Consider the following 23748-nt stretch of genomic DNA (forward strand, 5'->3'; position numbering starts at 1 on the left):
AAGGATACACACACACAGTAAGGAAAACATGGGGTTTTCCTGGAGAAAACAAAACATTACCTAATCACTTGTATATCTTTTACATCTTTAACATCTTTCACATTAGAAACCAACATGCAGGAAAGCATGGGGCTTTCCTGGGTAACACATATATAACTAGAAAGAGTAGTAAACCGAATAACATTACATATTTCACAACTAGTAATGTACAATTAGGAAAGTATGGGACTTTCCTGGGTTCATAGTTAAACATAACCAGAATCGTGTAACCTAATAATCAATTAACTTTCTATTTTATGAAAATATGGGATTTTCTTGGATAACGACTTTTCGATAAACAAAAGGAAACTCGTACATTTTCACAAAACAAACATCTTATGAACTCACCAGCTTTATGCTGATTTTCAAATTGCTTGTATTCTCAGGTCCACATTAGAGAGGTACCTAGCAAATCTTTTGGAGAAGACGGAGCGTACAGAAGACTCGTCTCTACTTTTGTTCATATATACTATGTATTACGAATGTACAACTTTACTTTTGAACAAATGTAAACTTTGATATGTAATGTATTGGTTGTTTACTTTGCTTACTATGTACATTGGATTTGATACTCAACTTGGTAGTCCACCCCGGAGACGTTTCCGCCTTCGGTTTTCGGGGTGTGACACATAGCCACCTGTGTCAGACGGACAAACCTCCACCCACAAGATAATAACTCAAATATCAGGTCTGATAACGGGATCCAAAATAGAAGCAATCGTCGCCCTATGGTGACTGTCACCCGTCAAAACAGAGAAGACGATTTCAACCACGATTGTAGCACATCAATCTACAGTGACTCAACAGTCTCAATCACTGATCCATCAATCACAATTATCGACTCAACAGTTACTATTGGGGATATCTCAACCGCAATCGCTACTGTAGTTGGTGGGAATGAACACTTGGTCCCCAGGAACCATACTGTCCTCCATACAATATCCAATGTCAAGCTATGAGGTCTATTCTGTAGTAGGAATGTTGCATATTATGCTTTCCACTCAACAACCTCCAATGCTCAATCCCTACATCCACAAAGGCATAGAACCATGCCCCAAACACCATCATCGCAAGAACCGAACCCCTACTTGTTATTGGTGTAACAGATCAATACCTATGCTTAGCAGCTGGAACCAGGTTCACAATCGTAGTAGAGTATACAATCGGGCCCCAAAAAACAACCATACATCGCGTAGGCAGCAATGTACAACCAAGCATATGGGAACACAACAAGCTAGGGATGTTACCTCAGAGATTTGGAGCCTTAAATCAATGTTTTGGACCTTGAATCTTTGGTTGAGGAGAGAGGTTAGAGAGAGAGAGAGTAGTGAGAGAGAGAAAAAGCTTCAAATGGAAGCTTAAACATCTTTAAATAGTGTCTAAGTTTTGGACACGGAGGAATTCTACCCGATACCGGTGCTATACGGTGCTTTTGGTCGCACCCGATTGAGTTACCGTAACCCGATATAGTCGATTCTAAAATGTTCCTGATTACTAAAATGAAGTGCTAATGTGAGTTCTAAACATGTTTACACACTCATTAAGTCATAATAGAAGTCTCACAATTATGACCTAATTAAATGACGAAATCGGAAACGAAATTGGAAAAGGCGTTTGGATTATCGAAATGAGTTACAAAAAGGGTTACAAGCAATGATACGAAATTTCGGGTTGTTACAGAATATAAGGCGTTACAGACAAAACACAACAGTGCAACTTTTAACAGAGTTACTGTACTTAGGATTTACTACAAGACTATTGCTGCGAACAAGGTATACTACAAAAGACAACTATACGCAACACGAGCATCCCTAAACGGATGGGATCCCCCAAAAGATAAGAATCTGGTTGCACTAGTTTTAGATAGTTTATAAGTCTGTTATAACGAAGCTCCTTAATTACATTAACGTGGATCCGGAGTAGAATTTCTTGCGGTAGTGGCCGGTAGCATACTGTTGTCTGTGCCAGCATTTGCTGCCTCTGGGCAGTTCCTTCTGTAGTGACCTACCTTGCCAATACCGTAGCAAGCTTGGTTCACACTGATGTTGGGCACTTGGTTGTTCGGCCTTGTTAGGCTCTTGTAGTAACGCTTGGTGTGCCCCTTTCTGTTGCAGTTTGAGCAATGCATCTCTCCACAAGGTCCAAAGTGATGAAAACTGTATTGGACGCATTTTGGGAGATTGCCAGCATATTGCTTGGCTGAGTTAGGGACAATTAGGATACTCGAAGGGATGGTAGTAGGAGGTACCGATGTCGTGGCTGTGAAAGTTTTTAATGGTGGTTGTTTCCTGTTCGCCCTTCGAAGCGACTTGTCCTTAGATTTAGCCCGAGACTTTCGTTTGTTACTCTTGGTCTTGGAATTCGGGATATCATGGTAGTTTGTTGCTTGTTGTGGTCCTTGATTGTTACTTGGATTAGAATGATTGATAACAATCCCGCTAACACTTGCGTTGTTAGCATTCAGGTGGGTCAGGACAGCTGACACGGCAGTTGAGACTGCAACTTGAAAGGTAGCTGCATGTATCTGAAGAGTTGGTGTTTGGTTGATGGGCTGATCGTTTTTCTTGGGCGACATGATTTTGTTACACCGAAAGAAAATGAATTTGTGAGCGAAAATGGTTGAACCTAGACGTAGTTCGATCGCTCATGCAAAGAATAGAAGTATGTTCTCTAAGGTTCAACCTACATCCCTATGATGCATTCCTATTACGGAATGGAAGTATGTTCACATAGGTTTGACCTACATCCCTATGATGCAGTCCTACCAAAGATCGGAAGTAAGTCTGTACAATGGTCTCAAGTCGTTTGTTGTTCAGATCGAGGTATTGTTGGTTGGTGAATAACATGATTCAACCATTAAAAGAGACTTGGAGATGTCTCCGGAGTTAAATTGCTATAGTCCAATGACTTGACTAAAGCATGTTTCAGATAGACTCAGTGAAAGTATGATAAGAGTATTTGAATAAAGAATGATGCAGAAGTTAGCCGACTGTCAATATCTTTGATAGTCATGACGTACAAATTCATGAAAATGACCTTGTAAAAAGGTCTTACATCATATCCAGAGAAGATAGTTCTTGACAGCATAAAGACCTAACCAAAAGTACTTACAGTACAAGATAGATTCATAGAAAATGCCACATTGGGCATAGACAGAATCACGATTCCTTTCTAACAAGGATTATAAAGTAAAGTATCTACTACTAGCGATGGTCATCCCTCTGGTGAACTCACAGTTCAGCCAGTTGGTGTTCCACATCAAGTAGGTGTCTTTCGTACACTCTCTGGCGTACTCGAAGTTCTATGACTTCGACTTGTGATTCGGCTAGTGCTTGAAACAGGGTTTCATGGTTTCTCTCAGACCTCTCATGAGCATGTTCAAGGCGACTGGTGCGAAGCATATTCATTCCTCCATTTGTATCAACTTCTGTGATACGTTGTGGAGCTGTCCTGCCCTGAATTTCGTTTCGGCCAACTCTTCGGATCAGAATTGGTAGAACTCTGTCTTCTGAGCTCCCTTCACTTACGTTGTAGAAACTTTGGTCTCCATTGAACGGCATAGGTTGATCTTGATCTTCGCTCCATGTTTCCATACATTCCACCCGTGGAGGCGTCAGGCCATGAAAAGCCGGACGATGGTTAGGAATTGGAACAGGAGCTGCCTGGGGTAGGTTCTCAACCTCGGGTTCGGAGTTAGCACCGTCCGAGAGGTCTTCGTCATGGTGATCATTCAAAAGGGTAGGGTGATCATTCTCTGGTTCTTGTCCAAACCATCCAACAATGACCTCGTTCGGAAGGTACGAGTTGCCGTGGGGATGGAGGCTAGCCATGTTATCTATGTGAGAATTGGGGTAGGAAAATAATTATTAGACAAACTATCCATATAATTATTAGAAAATCTTCATTAGTTATATCGCTATTTGTAAAGTGTATACCAGTTATATGTAATCAACACATGATAGGCCTTCGAATAAGTGACCATAATTCCAAATTCACAAGGAACAGGGGTAAAGAAAAAATTTCACCAATTCTAAGTCTATAACATCCTAGTTACATATAGCCTTAGTGTATCCACTTAGCAACTATCAACTTAGTAATGAAGACTCATTTTAGTTCTCAAGTAAGTAATTATAGTAACACAAAACACCCCTATGGTATTTTAGACTTACGTTCTGTTATAATGTTCTCATTGTGGTGATGTTGGTAAGTTTTTAGACTTGTTTCCATATCACAACCATTCTTGGGCATGTGCTAATCACTCCTCAGAATAGCATTGTTGATCAGGCTATGCTACTCCCAAGACTGACCATACATCCCTAGGCTTACTTGTCATATTCAATAATCATAATACTTTTGTTCTTGTCATTGTGACACTGATTTTAGTATGAATGCAGGCACATATACTTACTTCAATAATTTATTATTTAAAAGTATAACTCTTAGATAGAGTGTTTTAATCCCATGTATTTATAGTTAGTATATCTTTTATGGGTTGATATACTTAATTCACTATAAACAGTGCTTTGATACCAATCTGTCACACCCCAAAACCAAAGAACAGCGGAAACGTTCCGGGGTGGAGGATGTCATGCGAAGTATCATAACAGTGTAAAGTAGTAAACAAGCAACAACATCATCCATTGCATTAATAGTAAAGTTTTAATACATGTGTGTTCTTTCATAATGTACAACAATAACATGAATAATAAAAGTAAGACGAGTCTTGTCTGTGCTCTGTCTTCTCAGAAGCCTGGCCACCATACCTGTCTAACTGGTGACCTGAGAATACAAGTTATTTTGAAAGCGAGTATCAACCTAAAGCTGGTGAATTCATAAGTATTTAAGTGTCGTTGCCTTGTTTTGGAAAGCTGTTATGAATGTCATGTAAATTTTTAAATGTAACAGTTGATATAAGTATGAAAAACCCTAGAAAATCCCATTTTTCCTACTAGTATGAAATGTAGTCTTCTACCAAGACCCGAATGTTTTGTTATGACAATGTAGTCTTCTACCAAGACCCGAATGTTTTGTTATGATAATGTAGTCTTCTACCAAGACCCGAATGTTTTGTTATGACAATGTAGTCTTCTACCAAGACCCGAATGTTTTGTTATGATAATGTAGTCTTCTACCAAGACCCGAATGTTTTGTTATGACAATGTAGTCTTCTACCAAGACCCGAATGTTTTGTTATGATAATGTAGTCTTCTACCAAGACCCGAATGTTTTGTTATCACAATGTAGTCTTCTACCAAGACCCGAATGTTTTGTTATCACAATGTAGTTTTTCCTTCTTTTTGACTATTACAAATAGTACTTAGTCTAACTCATCATTTATGTGAATCTGTCACAAAATAAAGTAATAGGAAAAAATCATCATGTAAGTGTTATCCTTAGGTACTAGGACCAACACATCATCGCGATTACCGAAATGTATAACCTAATGAACATCCGAAGATTGTCCAATTATCCTCTGTAGCAGCAGGAGGGCGGAGGAAGGGTTAGTCCCGTAAACATTTTCCTAATATAAGTATTAACCATAGACATCCGTAGATGTTCATCAACCTTTGTAGTGAACAGTAGGCTCGAGGACTGGTTAGGCCCGTAATTGACTCCTAATATAAGTAGTAACCTTAGACATCCGTAGATGTTCATCACCCACTGGTGCTAGCAGCTGGGCTCCGGAATGGTTAGTCCCATCTAGACATCCCGTTGAACTAGGATAGGCAAGAAAACTTATACAGAAGGTACGAATAAATCTTCCTCATGTATGGTATTCATGTAAGCGTATTCAGGTAAATGTGTCTAAGTAAACGTACTCATGTATCATGTAAGTCTAGGTAAATGTGTTTATGTATCATGTAAGCATATGTAAGGTGCTGTTTGTTTTTTCGAAGCAAAAATTCAAGAAGTCTGCGAACCACCTCTGCAAACCTCTACCGCAGAAGAGGTGGACCAAACGGCTGCAGACTGTAATAAGAAGCGTGTTTGTTTTTGTTAACATCTGCAGACTGCTGCAGACATTAAAAAATTAAAATAAACTAATTTAATAAACCGAAAATTATTTTTAAATACAGAAAATTTAATAATTATAGTCTTAAAACATTGAAATAATAAAATATAATATGTTATATGTTTTGTTACAATCTGTTTTTCCATTTTATTTTTTATTTCATAATTAAAACAAAATAATAGACACTTATTTAAAAAGAAAATAAAAAATGAAATTCTAGACACTTATTTAAAAAACAACATTAAAATTAATTAGCTTATGTAAATTAAATGAGAGAAAAGAGTTAAAGGGATATAAATTTAATGTATTAAATGTTAAAGGGATGAAAATAGAATTTAATATATAAGTAAAGGACCATAAATGTAATATTAAATATACACCATTACAAAATGTAATAATAACACGTTCAATTTTTGAAAAAAAAGGCACCAATGGTTTTTTGGGGTTGAATATTTTAGGTTTAGGTTTGAAGAGGTGGGAAGAGGTATAAAAAGTGCTTCCCCAAGAAGCACACGGGCAGAGGTTTTAAGCTCCGAAGACTTCCGAAAAACAAACTGCTGCGGGACAAAAAGTGCTGCGCCGCGCAGCAATAAGAGTTTTGAAGAGGTTTTTTAAGAAAAACAAACAGCACCTAAGTGTACTCATGTATCATGTAATGTACTGGTATAAACTCATGAATGAACTGACTCTTGTGTGATTCCTTGTAATAGGAATAATGTTTTGTATCTTCTAACTATCCCTATGATAATTAACTGAAAGGTAATTGGTTGTTTAAGTAAGTTTGTACACCCTTGCTACATAAGAGTGTGTGAAACTGAATGAAGGATGAAAACTATGATGTCCATACATATATCAGATCATATGTGTATAAGTATAGCTTGGTTCCAGAAGGTAAAAATGGTTTTGTAAAGCATCTAAGAGTTTTGAACAATAATTAACAATGACTTGATGTCATTTTAATAAACATTTCAAAAGTAATACATTTGATAACGAAGTATTTTTAAGATAGAAAACCATTTCATGCATCACATTTTGTAGTATGTGAAATCTGCTGAATGAAAGCACAGTTACAAAATACATATGAATGATTTAATAACATGCTGTTTCTACTTGTACCCCCCCCCCCCATTAAAGCATTTTAAATTATTTAAAACATTGATTAAGGGGTATGAACTCACCTGTAGATGGTGGTTTGGATGAACTGAACGGTGTAGGATTGTTATGTAACGCCCGCAGGTCCGGGCTAGTCAATTTAGAGGTAATAGGGGTCGAAAATGACTTTTCGACAAAAGATTATTTAGAATAAATAATATTAACCAAGTTGTAGAATATGTCACAAGGTTTCCGTACATATAAAGAATGCCGAAATCCGAGTTATAACGAAGAAGTTATGGCCCGTCGAAGTTTTACGGCAAAACCGGCACAGCACCGGGAAGCGTAAATAGTGAATTTACGATGGAGGACTTTTTAGCCTTAGTTATCTAAATGAAATACGTAGAATATGTTAAACTAAGAGCGTCGATAAAAAGAACGTCCAAATCTGACTTCGTATGAGGAAGTTATGATTTTTCTAAAGTTCGGCTTAACAGTGTACAACCCGAAACTTGAATTTTAGTTCGAGCGGTTTTTGGCTTACGCGACCTAAATGAGAGTTGAAGGTCTCATTAATAGGAACTCAACGGTAAAAAGACAGACGGAAACGGAGTCCGTATGAAGGAATTATGAATTCTTCGCGGTCATTTAACAGTCTAAAAGCCTCCTACTGTTAAATTTGAGATCGGTCGAGAATTAGCCGACGGAGTCTAAATGAAAGTTGTAGATCTTGATTTTACCTATGCGTGGATATAAAGAACGTTGAAAACGGAGCTCGTATGCGAAAGTTATGATTTTTCTAAATTTGAAGGCTGATACGCGATAGGGGGTGACGTGGCACCACCAGAATTCGACACGTGGCACCACCAGAAGCCCACCACATGGAGCAAATCGGTGACTAGGCCCCCCTACTCGGCGAGTAGGCCAGTCAGCATCCCTATAAATAGAGGTGGTGGGTTCCATTCATTCTCACACCTTCAAACTCTTATTTCTCTCTCTAAACTCTCTCTCTAAGCCTCCCTAACCGCCCTAAAGCCTAGGTAAACCCCCTAGCACCCGACGGAAGCCCTGAGGCTCCCGGAGTCCCAAGAAAAAGGGTCTTTCGGCTTGGAAACGCTGCTCCAGCAACGCCCGGTTTTCGAGAAAACCCGCTGTAAGTGAGCTATGCCTACCCTATCTTTAGTATATCTTATGTTTTAATATATTAACTTTATTAGGAACTTATAATAAGTATTTGGGCTATTATTATGAGTTATATTGAGTGTTATTTAACACTTATATAATAATACTAATAGCTAGACTATTAATTAGTCACGGTTATCGTTAGACTAAACCCTAGTGGTATTGGTACTAGGTTTTATCGAAGGAATTTGTTTTGAGAGTATCGAAGCGCTGTCCGAGTGTTGAGTCACCGCCTATCAGGTGAGTGCATGGTCCCTTTCATCTTACACATGGATATGAAGTATTTATTATATAATTTACGTGTTGTGAGTAAATAGTCCCTTTCATCTTACACAAAGATATGAAGTATTTTATATAAACTACGTGCTATGTGTGCATATTATTGGAATACTTGCTGGCTATGTTGGATGAACGTTTTATACATATTTTAAAGAATTTAAACTGTATATGTATTTTTACGAATATGTTGGGTATGAGATGGGTAGATGAACGATGAGAGATAGAAGATGACGTGAGTATACATTGGCAGCTATAGACTTAGTGCCTATGGGACAAACACCGGTAGCTATGGACTTAGTACCTGTCAGAAGTTGGTAGCTATGGATTTAGTACCTGTGAGGAGTTGGTAGCTATGGACTTAGTACCTATTTTTTAGACACTGGTAGCTATGGATTTAGTACCTGTAGGAATTGGTAGCTATGGACTTAGTACCTGTTGAGCACTGGTAGCTATGAATTTAGTACCCGATGAGTAAGATATAGTAGCTATGGAATTAGTGCTTTACGAACGAATATCGACAGCTATGGATTTAGTGCCAGTCCTATAACCCTGGGAGTAAGGGACTTCGGAATAAACGAATGCAGGATAGACGACTCTTAGGTTAAATCCTTAAGAGTAAAGAAGATAACGGGGATGGGTAATTGGGTTGATTGTTTGATTGAACATAATAATTATATTATTGTGGGTTGAAAACCCTATGTACTCACCAGGTTTCCCAACCTGACCCACTCAGTTTATGTATATCACAGGTGACGAAGTGAAGTGACATTATACTGAGAGATTTAAAGAGATGTAGATCACTAGTGTAAATCATTGTAAGTTCTGTTTATGCTTATATTTCGGTATTAACGATGACATCCCAAACGTTTTAAAATGAAATAAATACGTTTCCTCGATAATGTTTTAATAACGTATTTACCATGTTTTTTTCTGGGAACAAATTTCGCAACCTTTTTATAAAATGAAGTACTCTGATTTTCATAAATCATAAACAAAAAAATCGGTTTTTTCTGGCCGTGATTTTGGAGATGTCACAGTTGGTATCAGAACATTAGTTTAAGCGAACTAGGAATATGGATTTATTTCTAGACTTAAACTTAGAATGCTAAGCGATGATTGTGAGGTGTGAGCACTAGCTTAATTTAGGAATGATTCCTAAATTGATTTTATGTGCTAAATGATTTGTTATGCTATAGTTTGATCGGATCTATGATCTGTTGCCGACCGGATCTGGAAACCTTATGTGTTTAGGACTCTAAACGTAAGAATACGATATTAGAACTAGCATATAAACGTTTCGGAGTGATAAGGATGATTTAAACGTCAATCCTAAGTAAAGGTCTAGATTCACCTTATTCGGTGTAGAGATCAAGATGGCAAGAACCCGTAGCGGAAACGTAAATGCGAATGGGAACCGAAACCAACCCCTAGTGGTTCAGCAAATACCTGTTGTTGAAGAAGTTGCGCCTGAGCCAGTCACCATGGCTGGAGTTCAAGCCATGATTCGGGCTATGTTAGCTGAACAAAGGGAAGAAATGAGACAGATGTTGAATAGGGACGAACCTACCGTACATGTTGAACCGACGGAGCCAGTTCCCGAGCAATCTGAGGAAGGGAACTACAGCCGCCAAGTGAATCAAGTAGGGACTCAAGGTGAGCAAAGGGATGGCCCAGAAGGGAGAAACAACAAGGATGGGCGGATGTACAAGAATTTCTTGGGTGCGAAACCACCAAGCCTCTCAGGAAGCCCGAAGCCGGTTGAGATTATGGATTGGATCTCTGAGATGGAGATGGTGTTTGAGAGCTGCAGTTGTAACAAGAAATAGAAGACTGTCTTCGCAGTAAGACAGCTGAAAACTGGAGTCTTGAGCTGGTGGAAGCTATTGGCTGATACGATGCCACGAGGAGAAGCCTTAAGGATGTCGTGGGAAGAGTTTTTGGAACAGTTGAAAATGCAATACTGCTCGGAGATAGATCTGAGAGACCTAAACAACGAGTTTCAGAACCTGAAGAAAGGGAAGATGAGTGTTGATGAGTATGCCACCGTATTCACCGAAAGGATGAAGCTATTCCCCTACTTGGTGCTAACTGAACTCTCCAAGATTGATAGATTTACTAACGGACTGCCCACTGACTTTGGCCCAATGGTCAAAATGGCAACTACTTTGAAAGCAGCTGTTAGGGCAGCTAAGAACGTAGAGGCCCAGATAAGAGAAAAGGGTCTAGAAAAAGATAAGGTAGGAGAGAAGCGGAAGTTTGAAGGATCTTCGAGGCCGAACAAGGAAAGCAAATTCTTAAAGCTTGGAGGAGTAGATGGAGGTGAAGCAAGATGGTGTGATAGATGCAAGAAGAAGCATGGTGGAATGTGCAACGAAGAAGTGACTTGTTACAAGTGTTGGAGGACTGGTCACTATTCCAAAGACTGCACGCATAATGACAAAGTATGCTACGGATGTGGAGGCAAGGGGCACATGTCCAAAGACTACCCAAGGAAAAATAAAGCAGCAAGACCAGAAACGCCACCAAGGCCGAGGGCATTTCACATAATCCTTGACGAGGCAGAGAACCATGCAAGGAATCAAGAATGAGGACTTCTTACCCGAAGATCGGATTATGCAGTAGCCATAGTTTCGTATGATGTATCCTAGTAGAGGCATAGTCTAGGGTGAACTTGAACACCTATGTAATAGTTTCGAGAAATAATAAAATCTTCGTTTTGTTATCTGGTGTGTGAAATTGTTGTGTGATTTGCTGCATGGTGACTTGGGAAACCGCGAGACAATACTTGGTACGAGTATGAGTAGGTGTGAATGGTAGTAGAGGCCTATACTACCGGAAGCACAAGACTAACACTTGGATCAGTGAAGGTCACAAGGTTACCAAGAAGCTAGAAATTGATTTCGTTTTATTCAAGCGTGTTGTTACCATTGTTTCGGTAATGACTAAAAAGATTGTTGATATTCCTACCCCAGTGGTCATATCAAATTGAGTCTGACTACGATGAGTATGTTACGTGGTTCAGAGAACCACGTTTGATGTAGCGTCCGACTTAACCAAACGATTGAAATCAAAGCGATCAATAGAAGTATCGCGCTCGTTGTTAAAGAAGTTGGTAGCTAGAAATGATACATGTTAAAGTGTGATTATGTCACATTAGAACATGAAGGAAGGCATAATCTGTTTTAGAATTTAACTCTACAAGACCTGAGTCTAAACATGAAACACATGATGATACATCGTAATCTGGAGTCTAACCTGAAGAAGATAGCAGGTGCACAATTAAGTACTGCTTACAGACAATAAGTCTAAAAGATAGACTTGAAGGATTATAGAAGTTACAATTATTACCTAGGATGAAGAGATAACGTATGGAATCATTATACTACCCTATTTCGTTGATGATTCCGGGACGTAATCATCCTAAGGGGGAGATAATTGTAATCCCCGCAGGTCCGGGCTAGTCAATTTAGAGGCAATAGGGGTCGAAAATGACTTTTCGACAAAAGATTATTTAGAATAAATAATCTTAACCAAGTTTTATAATATGTCACAAGGTTCCCGTACATATAAAGAACGTTGAAATCCGAGTTATAACGAAGAAGTTATGGCCAGTCGAAGTTTTAAGGCAAAACCGGTACGACACCGGGAAGCGTAAATAGTGAATTTACGATGGAAGACTTTTTAGCCTTAGTGATCTAAATGAAATTCGTAGAATATGTTAAACTAAGAGCGTCGATAAAAAGAACGCCCAAATCTGACTTCGTATGAGGAAGTTATGATTTTTCTAAAATTCGGCTTAGCAGTGTACAACCCGAAACTCGAATTTTAGTTCGAGCGGTTTTTGGCTTACGCGACCTAAATGAGAGTTGAAGGTCTCATTAATAGGAACTCAACGGTAAAAAGACAGACGAAAATGGAGTCCGTATGAAGGAATTATGAATTGTTCGCGGTCATTTAACAGTCTAAAAGCCTCCTACTGTTAAATTTGAGATCGGTCGAGAATTAGCCGATGAAGTCTAAATGAAAGTTGTAGATCTTGATTTTACCTACGCGTGGATATAAATAACGTCAAAAACGGAGCTCGTATGCGAAAGTTATGATTTTTCTAAGTTTGAAGGCTGATACGCGATAGGGGGTGACGTGGCACCACCAGAATTCGACACGTGGCACCACCAGAAGGCCCCCACATGGACCAACTCGGCGATTAGGTCCCCCCTACTCGGCGAGTAGGCTAGTCAGCACCCCTATAAATAGAGGTGGCGGGTTCCATTCATTCTCACACCTTTAAACCCTTCTTTCTCTCTCTAAACTCTCTCTCTAAGCCTCCCTAACCCCCCCCCCCCCTAAGGCCTAGGTAAACCCCCTAGCACCCGAAGGAAGCCCCGAGGCTCCCAGCGTCCCGAGAAAAAGGGTCTTTCGGATTGGAAACGCTGCTCCAGCGAAGCCCGGTTTTCGAGAAAACCTGCTGTAAGTGAGCTATGCCTACCCTATCTTTAGTATAGCTTATGTTTTAATATATTAACTTTATTAGGAACTTATAATAAGTATTTGGGCTATTATTATGAGTTATATTGAGTGTTATTTAACGCTTATATAATAATAATAATAGCTAGAATATTAATTAGTCATGGTTATCGTTAGACTAAACCCTAGTGGTATTGGTACTAGGTTTTATCGAAGGAATTTGTTTTGAGAGTATCGAAGCGCTGTCCGAGTGTTGAGTCACCACCTATCAGGTGAGTGCATGGTCCCTTTCATCTTACACATAGATATGAAGTATTTATTATATAATTTACGTGTTGTGAGTGCATAGTCCCTTTCATCTTACTCATAGATATGAAGTATTTTATATAAACTACGTGCTATGTGTGCATATTATCTGAATACTTGCTGTCTATGTTGGATGAACGTTTTATACATATTTTAAAGAATTTAAACTGTATATGTATTTTTACGAATATGTTGGGTATGAGATAGGTAGATGAATGATGAGAGATAGAAGATGACGTGAGTATACATTGGCAGCTATAGACTTAGTGCCTATGGGACAAACACCGGTAGCTATGGACTTAGTACCTGTCAGACGTTGGTAGCTATGGATTTAGTACCTGTGAGGAGTTGGTAGCTATGGACTTAGTACCTATTTGTTAGATACTGGTAGCTATGGATTTAGTACCTGTAGGAATTGGTAGCTATGGACTTAGTACCTGCTGAGCACTGGTAGCTATGATTTTAGTACCCGATGAGTAAGATATAACAGCTATGGAATTAGTGCTTTACGAACGAATATCGGCAACTATGGATTTAGTTCCAGTCCTATAACCCTGGGAGTAAGGGACTTCGGAATAAACGAATGCAGGATAGACGACTCTTAGGTTAAATCCTTAAGAGTAAAGAAGATAACGGGGATGGGTAATTGGGTTGATTGTTTGATTGAACATAATAATTATATTATTGTGGGTTGAAAACCCTATGTACTCACCAGGTTTCCCAACCTGACCCACTCAGTTTATGTATATCACAAGTGACGAAGTGAAATGACATTATAGTGAGAGATTTAAAGAGATGTAGATCACTAGTGTAAATCATTGTAAGTTCTGTTTATGCTTATGTTTCGGTATTAACGATGACATCCCAAACGTTTTAAAATGAAATAAATATGTTTCCTCGAAAATGTTTTAATAACGTATTTACCATGTTTTTTTTTCTGGGAACAAATTCCGCAACCTTTTTATAAAATGAAGTACTCTGATTTTCATAAAGAATAAACAAAAAATAGGTCTTTTCTGGCCGTGATTTTGGGGATGTCACATGTTAGGTGTCAAGTGAGGACTTGTACACACACTATGACCCTAATGAACATATAATCACACATATATGCACCCAATTAGTCTTAAATTACTAATTGTAAATGTTAATACATCCTAGAATATGATAAACACTCTATATAAGTGTTATAAGCCCTAAGGATTGCATCTAAGTTGTTGCATATATGCACCCAAAGGACCCTATACATGAGTTTACTCTCTCATAACCATTACACAAGGAGTTTACAGTTGTAAACTCTTGCGTTTACGGCCGTAAACTCCTAAACCTGGTGACATTTTGTGTTTTGAAGTTCTAAATTGTGACATCCCCATTTTCACGGCCAGAAAAGACCGATTTTGTTTATGCTTTGTAAAAATTAGAGTTCTTCTTTTAATAAAAATGTTGCTGAATTCGTTCCCAGAAAAACACAATAAATACGTTATTAAAACATTTTCGTGCACATGTTATGAATGGGGTGACACTGGACACTTCAAAAAGGATTGTCCAAAGGTAAGGAATGCCGGTGGAGTAGGAAGAATACTAGCTATTGGTCACGAGAAAGCCATGGCAGTCCCTATGGTGGTCACTGGTACATTTCTTCTCAACAATATATGCATGCATTCTCTTTGATAGTGGTTCAGAGAAAAGATTCGTGAGCTATAAATTCAAACACCTACTTAAAACAAATATTCCAACCACTAAAAGATACCCTTACTGTAGAAATGGCTAACAGTAAAACCAAGAACACTAACGATATATACATAGCATGTACCCTTACTCTAAATAACTTTTTGTTCCCAATCGACTTGATGCCGGTCTCCATAAAAAGTTTCGACGTCATCATTGGTATGGATTGGTTAAGTCCTAATCGTGCCGACTTCCTATGTTATGAGAAATCCATTCGCCTTAAACAGTTGAGTAACAAAAATCTTATTGTTTACGGCTAGAAATTCGGCACGAACGTGCAAATCATTTCCTGTACCAAGGAAAAAAAGTATATTCACAAGGAGTATTGTGCTTTTCTAGCTCACATGGCAGACAAGAAACATGAAGTGAAGGACTTCGAGAGCATTCCCGAAGTCTATAATTTCCCCGACATTTTCCCCGATGATCTTCCAGGACTCCCACCAGAAAGACAAGTCGAATTCAGAATCAACTTAATTATTGGAGCTACCCCCGTAGCCAAATCACCTTATCGTCTTGCACCATCAGAAATGCAGGAACTATCCAGCCAACTAAATGAACTTCTTAGCAAAGGTTTCATTAGACCAAGCTTCTCACCTTGGGGAGCACTGGTCTTGTGCATGAAGAAGAAGGATGGATCTTTCCATATGTGTATACACTATCGTGAGCAAAATAACTTACCATCAAGAACCGATACCCTCTACCACATATAGATGACTTGTTCGAACAATTTCAAGAAGCAAGCTATTTTTCAAAGATTGATTTAAGATTCAAGTATCACCAGATACAAGTTTTAGAGGAAGATGTTCCCAAAATAGCCTTCCGAACTCATTATGGTCACTACGTGTTCGTAGTGATGCCTTTCGGATTAACAAATGTGCCTACAGTATTATGGACTTGATGAACAGGGTGTGTCGTCCATTCTTGGAAAAATTCGTATTAGTGTTCATAGATGATATCATTATCTACTCACAAAGTGAGGAGGAGCATAGCCAACATCTCCAAAAAGTATTGCAAACATTAAGAACAAAGAAACTATATGTGAAGTTCACAAAATGCGAATTTTGGATTAGGAAATTAAGTTTCCTAGGTCACGTGATCAGTGAAGAGGGAATTCACATAGACCCTTCAAAATAAAGGCAATCAAGAACCGATCAGCATCCAAAACGCCTGTACAACTCCGCTAGTTCTTAGGCCTTACTGGCTACTATCGCAGATTCATTCAGAATTTCTCATGAGTTGCTAAGCCACTCACCACCCTTACAGAAAAGGGTGTAACCTTTAGTTGGGGAGAGAAACAAAAAACAACATTCCAAACATTAACGTGAGCCCTGTGCGGTGCACGGATTTTGTCTTTACCATAAGGGACAAAAGATTTTGTAGTATATTTCAACGCGTCTAACCAAAGGCTAGAATGTGTTCTTATGCAACGAGGAAATGTCATATTAAATTCCTCAAGTGTCACACCCAAACCGAATTGGCGGAAACATTTGGGGGGTGGAGGATGTCATGTACAGTATCATAACAATGCATAATAGTAAAACAAGCAACAACATCTATTGCATTAATAGAATAGCTAGATACATGTGTGTTCTTTAGTAAGGTTTAAATGACACCAAAAATGTATAATCAAACTAATGATGAGTCTTGAATTCACTCCGTCCATCCAAAAGCTGCATGGATGTACCTGTCTACTGGTTACCTGAGAATACAAGTTATTTTGAAAGAGAGTATCAACATAAAATGATGGTGAAATGATGGTGAGTTCATAAGTGTTTAGTGTCATTTAGTAATTAAAACTTCAAAATGTTTGTATTAAAACCTTGAAAAGTTTGTAAAGTTTTCTCAGAAAATCTTATATTTCCTGCTTATAAATAAAGTAGCCTTCTACCCAAGGCCTAACTGTTTTACATGTTTGCTCTCGTATAAAAAATGTGATGTTTGCATGTTTACTTGGAATAGTATGGAAAAATATAGCGGTACTTTATATCTGTGTAAAAGTATGTTTCTCCCATTTATTACTATCATCTATTAGGAAAAATAGAATGTTTTAACTCAGCAGTGACACTACTGAATATGAAATGATAAAAATGAAGACTCACGGTCGTATTAAATGTACTATACTCCTTGGAGAGTCTTATTGCCTTTAATTCTGATTTGGTTAATTGAAGGTTTAGATGTGAACTAGTTGTAACCATGCTGATTGATGGTTGAATAATCGACGACCTTCTAGCATCATAAAATAGTAAGGTGACATTTGGTCACCCCTTGGCCTTACCGGCTAGGACTGTAGCTAGCAATCGGGGTATGGGAGTGTCTGTCCCGTATATATCTATACACACGATGCCTGCTCTCCCTACAGGAGACTCTGGTTACAAATGTGATACAACAATATATTGTTGTATCAAGAACTAGTATTTTACATTCTAGTTATCGTGTTCTTATTGTACTTGTATATATATGTATATGTATATGTTCGTTCCTGTTCTTGTATATGTATATGTTCTCTTCCATTCTTTGTATGCATATATCTTTATGTAAATGTTCTCTTCCATTCTGTGTATATGTAGATGTATATGTATATGTTCCCTTCCGTTCTTTGTATATGCAGATATATATATATATATATACATATATACATACATACATATATATATATATATATATATATGTATGTATGTATGTATGTATATTTTCCCTTCCGTTGTTTGTATATGCTCTCTAAATTATACCTATTATAGTTTACTAGACGTTTGTTTTGTTCGTAACTTGTAGAAAAGACTCAATTGCTAAGCTTGAACAACTGTGTTAGATATAACTTTTAAAGATAAAATTTTATATTCTTATACGTATTTAGCATGTATAACTATGAGTTAATCGACAGTCGGACTAGTGTATCCTACCCTAAGCCCACAACCAAACAAGGAACAAGAGTCAAGGTTATGCATAATATTCCAAAGTCCATTAAAGCATACTTATACACTAATGCATAAATAAATATGGTTTTGAAAGTAAAAGAGTTTGACAAGAGCTTAGAAGCGGTTTTTTTTTTAAAAAAAAAAGGTTTTATAATGAAGTCTAACAATGTTTAAAAGTAGTTTGAAAATGTGTTCGAAACAAGATGTTTAGCAAGTATATAAATGTTTATACTAACAAAATTTCAATTGTGTTCAACTTGTATTCCCCTAAAAGCATTTAAAACAGTTTAAAAGGGTGATTTCAGGGGTATGAACTCACCTGAAGTGAGTGGTTTGAGTGAAAGATCGATATGAGATGTTGTGTGTCAAGGGAAGTCTTGAGCACAACCGGATCCCATTAAGCATATAATGTCACACCCCCAAACCGGAACGGCAGGAACATTCGGGGGCGGATGACTTCATGTGGTAACGTAACCAATGAATACATAGTAAAGAAATCAATACAACCATCATATATATAATTGAAAGTTTACATTGTTAAAAGAGTACATGTTCAAAACCAATTACAATATGATGCCAAAATATGAATTTAAACTAGTGCCGAAGCGTTCCTTCTTCAAAAGCTGTTTGGTACCTGTAATTATTGAGTCCCTGGGACATACAAGTAGTTTTGAAAGAGTAGATCGGCATTTAAGCTGGTGAGTTTCATAAGTATTTAATGATAGTATTCGTATGAAAAATGAAATGGTTTGTTTTTGTTTGTTAGTTTTTAGAAAATCCCATATTTCCTATTGGTATAAATGTAGCCTTAAATCAAGACCAATGTTTGTTAAAAAGTTGATGTTTTCCCATCTGTGAGTAGTGGTTTAGAAGTTCCAAACTTATATCACAATTAGGTTTTTCATGCATAAAGTAAATAAATTTATGTACGTATAAAACCTCCATTACTTCTGAAAAACACCGTAAATCAATGTGTTTTAATACTCTATGTGAGTTTTATAACCATGCTATTGACTAGGAATGCCTATACACAACGTTCTTCAGGCATTGGAATGTTCTGATGTTTGTCACCCGAAATGGTGTACCGTAGCTAACAGTCAGGGTGTGGGGTTGTAAATCCTGTATAGATCTATACATAAACACCATGCTCCCCCTCCAAGGGATTCTAGTATATAATACAGGACTTGAAATGTGTACTCGAGCGTATGTGAAGTTTAATGTCTAACAAAACTTAGTATAAAACATATTTACGTGTGAAAATGTTCATTTGTTCTTGTGTATGAAAGTAACTTCTTGAAATAGTATTTCTAGTATGTAAAAGTTCATAGTATTCTCGTAAAACTATACCTATTATAGTTTTCTAAAAGTGTGTTTCGTTTGTATAGTAATTCCTAGTGAAAATGCTCACTTGTTATGAAAAGTATAATTTTTGTAGTGTCAAACTAGACACATATACCTGTAGTATAAACAGAGTGTTTGATTTATATAAATACATAAATCGTTTCTTATTTCAAAAGATAAGATGTTATCGTGGTATAATTTGTATACGAAAGTTTCCGTATAATAGTTATAAATCACATATGATTTCATTTATAAAAAGCGTATAATGAAACTTTATTATATAACACACGATAATAATCGAGTGTTTTACTTATATCCCCCCCCTAAAAGCATATAAAAGTATTTATAAAACATTTAAAAGTGTGGATTATAGGGGTATGAACTCACTTGAAAGATCGAAGAAGGCGAGGTGAAAACTGGACAAAATTTCGACTCGACAAAAGCGGATTTTCTCAGGATTCTCGGTAATCTCGGGAGCACAAACGAAACCGGGACTTCAGGATAGCACGTGCACGGAAAATGTGGAAAAAAACGCAAGAAAGATGAGAGAAAATGGCTCTTCTCTTTGGAACCCTCACATCCCTTTTATAGGGGGTGGGAACCGCCTCCGTACGTGGGGCGTATGCGAGTACGCTGGGCGTACTCGTGCGTCACGCATGAGCGCATCCTCGACTGCTTCGGACTCCGGATGGGACTAGAGATAGGCTCGCATAGGGCACGACATGGACGGTCCGAGGCCTAGGCCTTGAGTACGCTGGGCGTACGCGTGGACGCTGGGCGTACTCGTGTGTGACTCACCCATCGGATAATACCGAAATTTCCATTAAAAATTATATTTCTAATATTTAATAAACTTCAAAAATTCGTATCTTCTTCATACGAACTTCGTTTTCGACTTTCTTTATATCCACGCGTAGGTGAGACTATACTCTACAACTTTCGTTTAGATTCCGTCTGTAAATTTTGAAATTATTTTATTATTTATTTTTAAAAGGTCGTGGTAAGAAAATTTCATTAGAAATTCATAACTTCATTATCTGACGTCTGTTTTTGCCAAACTTTTTACCGTTGAAAAACCATTGTCGAGACCTTCGATTCTCATTTAGGTCATTCCGGTCAAAAGTCGCTCGATCTTTGATTCGAGTTTTTAGTTGTCCGTTGCTAAGCCGAACTTGGAAAATTCATAACTTCCTTATACGAAGTCAGATTTGGGCGTTCTTTTTACGTACGATCACAGTTTGATGACATCTAACATAATAGGTAATTTAATTAGTGATTTTTGGATATTTTATTTTCGAAGTTAATTTCATTATAACGAATGTGGTTACAATACTTGACTTTTTAGGTCGTTTACATAGAGTTGAAATATCGGGTTGTCACATCATCCCCTTGTTAGAGGGAATTTCATCCCGAAATTTGAAGTAAGAAAGATACAAGTGAATCAGAGAAAAAGATGTGGGTACTTTTGTTTCATCTAATCTTCGCGTTCCCATGTGAATTCAGGTCCTTGCTTGGCGTTCCAACGGACTTTCACGATGGGTATGCGACCTTGTTTCGTTTGTTTGACCTCTCGGTCCATGGTTTTTATTGGTTCTTCCACGAAGTTGAGGCTCTCGTTGATCTCAATCTCATCGAGTGGGATAACAAGAGTCTCATCGGACAGACAGTTTTTCAAGTTCGATACGTGGAATGTTGGGTGTATGTTACTAAGTTCACGTGGTAGATTAAGTTTGTAAGCTACAGGGCCGATTCTGGCGAGAATCTCGAAAGGCCCTATGTATCTTGGATTTAGCTTTCCACGCTTTCCAAAGCGTATTAAGCCGTTCCACAGCGAGACTTTCAATAGAACGTGGTCTCCTACTTGGAACTCCAAAGGTTTCCTCCGTTGGTCAGCGTAGCTTTTCTGTCGGTCTCTAGATGTTTTCAACCATTCACGAATCTGAACGATCTTCTCTGTCGTTTCTCGTATGATTTCCGGACCGGTGAGAGTGTTTCTAGTATCTCGTCCTTTAGCTAATTGTGTGTCGCCAACTTCAGTCCAGCACAGAGAGGACCTGCACTTACGGCCATAGAAGGCTTCAAATGGAGCAACCTTTATGCTCGTATGATAACTATTGTTGTATGAAACTTTAACAAGGGCTAAATGCATATCCCATGCCTTTCCAAAGTCAATCACATAGGATCTCAGCATATCTTCCAAAGTTTGTATCGTTCTCTCACTTTGCCCGTCTGTTTGTGGATGGTAGGCTGTACTCATGTCTAGTCTAGTCCCCAGGGAACTTTATAGTGACTGCCAGAACCTTGATGTAAATCTACTATCTCTACCAGAGATAATGGACGTCGGAACACCATGCAATCGCACTATTTCCCTTATGTAAGTTCTTGTAAGCCTTTCCATCTTGTCAGTCTCCTTGATTGGTAGAAAATGTGCGGATTTGGTCAATCTGTTAACGATGACCCATATGGTATCAAGTCCACCCGTTGTCTTGGGCAACTTGGTTATGAAATCCATAGTAATACATTCCCATTTCCATTCCGGTATCTCCGATTGTTGTAGTAATCCTGAAGGTTTCTGGTATTCGACCTTAACCTTAGTGCAAGTAAGACATTTACTTACGAAGGTAGCAATCTCTGCTTTCATGTTAGGACACCAGTACAGTTTCTTAAGATCCAGATACATTTTATTTGAACCTGGGTGAACGAAATACCTCGTGTTGTGTGCTTCGGTCATGACCACGTCTCTGAAACCACCATGTCTTGGTGTCCAGATACGGTCCATGAGATAATAGGCTCCGCCACCCTTGATTTCTATATTCTTTTCCATTCCTATCAGGGATTCACTCGTCACATGTTCGGGTTGTAAAGCTTCCCGTTGAGCCTCCTTAATTTGTGTGGATAAGTGGGAATGGATAGTCATATTCAGAGATTTGAGTCTCCGACCAGTGTATTCTTTTCGACTGAGGGCGTCAGCTACTACATTATCCTTCCCAGGATGATAACAAATTTCACATTCGTAATCATTGAGTAACTCAACCCATCATCGTTTTCGCATGTTGAGCTTCTTCTGATCGAAAATGTGTTGAAGGCTCTTGTGGTCGGTGTAACTAGTACTCTTCGTTCCGTACAGGTAGTGCCTCTAGATCTTCAGAGCAAATACCACTGCACCTAACTCAAGATCGTGTGTTATATAGTTTACTTTGTGTATCTTAAGCTGACGGGAGGCATAGGCAATCACTGATGGGTTTTATTCATAAGAACATCCTATATGCTCATACAAACCCTAGCTTGGATCTAGGTTTCTCTATTGTACATGCAATTTATCCAAGACTATAAACCCTAGATTTAGCATATGATAATCAATATAACATATAATTAGGGTTTAGATCATACCTTAATTGTTATGTAGCATTAACAATCTCGAATCCTTCTTGTAATGACTTTAGAAAGCTTAAAGTCACAAATATCACTCCTCTAATGGTTCACAAACACCAAGAGCAAGAGGATGAAGAGGAAAGAGGATGGAGGCTGCCCTAAAACGTGTGAAACCCTAAAAGGATGCTTAGCCACGTTTTTAGGTCATAAGGGATATATATATATATATATATATATATATATATATATATATATATATATATATATATATATAGAGTTAGGCTATTAGGGTTATCTAACAAGGAAACCCTAAATTGGATGCTTAAGCCCTAAGCAACCCATAGATTCCTTACCTTCAGGCCTTGGACGATTTCCTCATGGGCTTTCCCATAGAATTCGTCCACTCCTTAATATAAGGCAATCCATAGCCCAAATTGCAATTATCTTATAATTACAATTCCAGTCCCTTAAGTTTAATTAATCTCTTTTAGTCACAAAACTAATTATCAATTAATTCTTGACTAATATTAATTAAACAATATGATTTCTCCTTTAATATATTATTCTCATAATATATTAATAAATCATATTTAATCCTTTCTCTCCATAATTCATCCTATCAAGTTGCTTTGGTGAAGGCAACCCAAAAGGACCATGCACCATCGGGTCAAGTACGTACAAAAATAGTTATGGACTTAGACACTAATCGAACAGTCTCCCACTTGGATAAGTCTAATAACTATTATGCGTATGACTTCAAATCCTATTCTGTAATTGTAGCTTTCCAAAGCCGCTGTCAACTCTGATCCTATCAGATACACGTGTCCTTTAGATAAGGGATCATATATTCCTCCGTTCTAGATATCCTATGAGATATGATTTCAAATCATTCTTTATGTACTATTTCTCGACTTCCGATTTATGACGACTGACTAATTGAATAAATCAAATTAGCCCTAGCCGGCCGAGCATTTACGTTTGTCATCACTAAACCATCGAGGAACCCAAAGATATCGCTTT

This window comes from Lactuca saligna, chromosome 7, assembly GCF_052625555.1.
Source record: "Lactuca saligna cultivar CGN05327 chromosome 7, ASM5262555v1, whole genome shotgun sequence".
Classification (NCBI taxonomy): Eukaryota; Viridiplantae; Streptophyta; class Magnoliopsida; order Asterales; family Asteraceae; genus Lactuca; species Lactuca saligna.